Source organism: Rana temporaria (assembly GCF_905171775.1).
Source record: "Rana temporaria chromosome 2 unlocalized genomic scaffold, aRanTem1.1 chr2g, whole genome shotgun sequence".
Classification (NCBI taxonomy): Eukaryota; Metazoa; Chordata; class Amphibia; order Anura; family Ranidae; genus Rana; species Rana temporaria.
The window spans coordinates 143,455-146,438 of NW_024404412.1; the positions used below are offsets into that span (position 1 = coordinate 143,455).

Consider the following 2,984-nt stretch of genomic DNA (forward strand, 5'->3'; position numbering starts at 1 on the left):
GTTCCTGCGACAGGTTGGGGTTGATTTGGGGGGTGGGGGTAAGGAAGGCGTTTGGTTAGTGCTGTATTTCGTTTCTAGGCACATGGAAGATGGGGGGTCTGTTTCCGCCATTGAACGCAAGCTGGCGGGGCTAGCATTCCTTTTTAAATTACAGGGGTTGCAAGATTTTACAAAGAATTTTTGGGTTAAACAAACGGTGAAGGGATACCGGCGGGGTAAGGTGCGGAGGGATTTGCGTAGACCGGTGTCGTTCGCAGTGCTTCAAGCGATCTGCGGCAAGCTGGGGGAGGTGTGTTCGTCAGGATATGAGGGGATCCTTTTTCGGGCGGTTTTTGCGGTGGCGTTTTTTGGGGCTTTTCGGTTGGGTGAATTGGTTAGCCCGTCAAAATCGGTGGAGGGTGGATTCGGTTTTCAAGATGTGCGAGTGGAGGGGGACAGGGTGGTGATCATGTTGCGCCGGTCAAAGACGGACCAGGTGGGGAGGGGAACACGGGTGGTGCTTTATGCATTACCGGGTTCAGAGGTGTGTCCGGTTAGAGCGGTTGGGGAGTTTGTGTGCGTTCGCCCGATAGGGCTGGGGGCATTTTTTACACACAGGGATGGGACGTTTTTGTCTAAATTTCAGTTTGTACAGGTGTTCAGAAAATGCTTGTGTGCAGCGGGGTATGACGGAAAACGGTATGCTTCGCACTCCTTCCGCATCGGGGCGGCCACAGAGGCTGCGCGGTGCGGGTTGGATGAGGCGGCCGTTAGGAAAATAGGCAGGTGGGAATCTAGGAGATTCCGCTCCTATGTGCGTCCACATTTGCTGAATGATTAAGGGTGATGCGTGGGGACAACGGGACAAAAGGGGATGTGTTATGGCTGGAGTGGTAAGGTTAAGACGAAGGTTTGGTGTTATATAGCTACAAAAAATTGTTTTTATTGCAGATGACATCTTCCCGTGCCTCGTATGGATTGTAGGGCACTCTTACGTGTTCTGGGGTGCCAGGAGAGCCGACGCCCGACCGGATGGCAGGCAACTGGGCATTTCTAGGCGGGAGGCATGTGTTCGCTGGCTGGGTTTTCGGGGGATGGAATGGAGCAGGGTGGTTCCTGAAGTCGGCCATTATGCCCGGCTCGATCGCCCCCCAGATGTGCTGGTTTTACATGTGGGGGGAAACGATTTGGGTGTCCGGCCGATGGGTGAGCTGATACTGGCAATTAAGGCGGACTTTATGTCCCTGCGAATGTCATTCCCAGGGTTGATCATAGTATGGTCAGATATGGTGGTTAGGACGGCATGGCGGACGGCTAGATCAGTGGATAGGCTGAACAAGGCTAGGATAAAAGTCAATCAAGTGGTGGGGAGGTTTGTGGCACGTAACGGGGGAATAGTCATACGGCACTCTGAGTTGGAGAGGGATGTGGGTTTGTTTCACAGGAGGGACGGAGTTCACCTATCTGATATAGGGATTGATCTATGGACCTTGGGGTTGGAGGATGGAATCCGTAGGGCCCTGCGGGTGTGGGGTGGCCCTCGAGGATAAGGGGTTAACCTCTCAGGCTGTGGCGGTGTCAGGTGGTCCAGGAGGTCAAAGAAAGGAACAGTTAAGACGGAAGTTGGGGGTCCAGCGGTTATGGACCCTCTCCGTATTCCACCGGAATGGTGTCCGCTGGAACACGGGAATTGGTGTACTGCGGGATAGGGGGTGTTGCTATGCCTTTAAGGCTGGCGGCTGGGGTTTGTTTATGTCCCGCAGGATAATGGTGTAAAATGTTAGGTGTGTTACTTCCTTGGACCACATGTCTGTGTATGGTTGCCATTTTTTATATGGCTGTTTGGAAAATGTATTATATTTATAATTTTAAAATAATGTAAAAGTTAACAAAATTCTTATTATGTAAAAATGTGTTAATAAAAGTTACGGCGGCTATGGCCAATTATTCTCCAATCTCAGGTGTTGCCTCAGTTCTTTAATTTAGCTTAAGAGGGGGTGGTATGGGTTGGTGTCGTAATGGTCCAATTTAGGGTATCCAGGCTACCTGAGTCAAGAGAAGCCCGGAGCATGGAAAGAAGTGAAATAGGCAGAGGGCGGGCATGACCAGCGTGCTTGGGACACAGGGGGTTAACTAGGCGGTGAGGAGAGGGGGGTAGGCGGTGCTAGAGTAGTTTCCCGGGCTCTGGGAGTTTATTTAAGGGAGGGGCGGAGCTACGGAGCTTAGCAGCGTGGAGGGAGACAGTAGAAGGAGGCAGATTTTCCCACCCACCCTCCCCTGTTTTTTGCCTCCTTTTGTGTGTTGTGCGTGTGTGTTCTTCTTTTACAGGTCACGGATGTGGGTCGTCATGGCAGCAGTAGTGGTGGCGGTGTCAGGTGGTCCAGGAGGTCAAAGAAAGGAACAGTTAAGACGGAAGTTGGGGGTCCAGCGGTTATGGACCCTCTCCGTATTCCACCGGAATGGTGTCCGCTGGAACACGGGAATTGGTGTACTGCGGGATAGGGGGTGTTGCTATGCCTTTAAGGCTGGCGGCTGGGGTTTGTTTATGTCCCGCAGGATAATGGTGTAAAATGTTAGGTGTGTTACTTCCTTGGACCACATGTCTGTGTATGGTTGCCATTTTTTATATGGCTGTTTGGAAAATGTATTATATTTATAATTTTAAAATAATGTAAAAGTTAACAAAATTCTTATTATGTAAAAATGTGTTAATAAAAGTTACGGCGGCTATGGCCAATTATTCTCCAATCTCAGGTGTTGCCTCAGTTCTTTAATTTAGCTTAAGAGGGGGTGGTATGGGTTGATGTCGTAATGGTCCAATTTAGGGTATCCAGGCTACCTGAGTCATGCTAGAGGGAGCTGGGCCATCTTCTGCTGCTGGACCCACGCCATCCAAGGAACATCTTCCTCAGTCTGACCCCCTGGGAATCCACGAAACAACGGTGAAGGGGAGTGCCCACACATCTGCTCTTGAGGTCGTTGTGGAGGAGCAGGTGGACATCCGA

The 2,984-nt window shown here is 50.8% G+C and overlaps 1 long non-coding RNA gene across 1 annotated transcript; it reads left to right on the forward strand.

Moving 5' to 3' along the window:
* Positions 1-2,727, forward strand: LOC120921594. Its single transcript, XR_005744916.1, has 2 exons — positions 1-1,561; positions 2,355-2,727. It is a non-coding gene; the product is annotated as an uncharacterized LOC120921594 (long non-coding RNA).
* Positions 2,728-2,984: the final 257 nt, after the last annotated feature.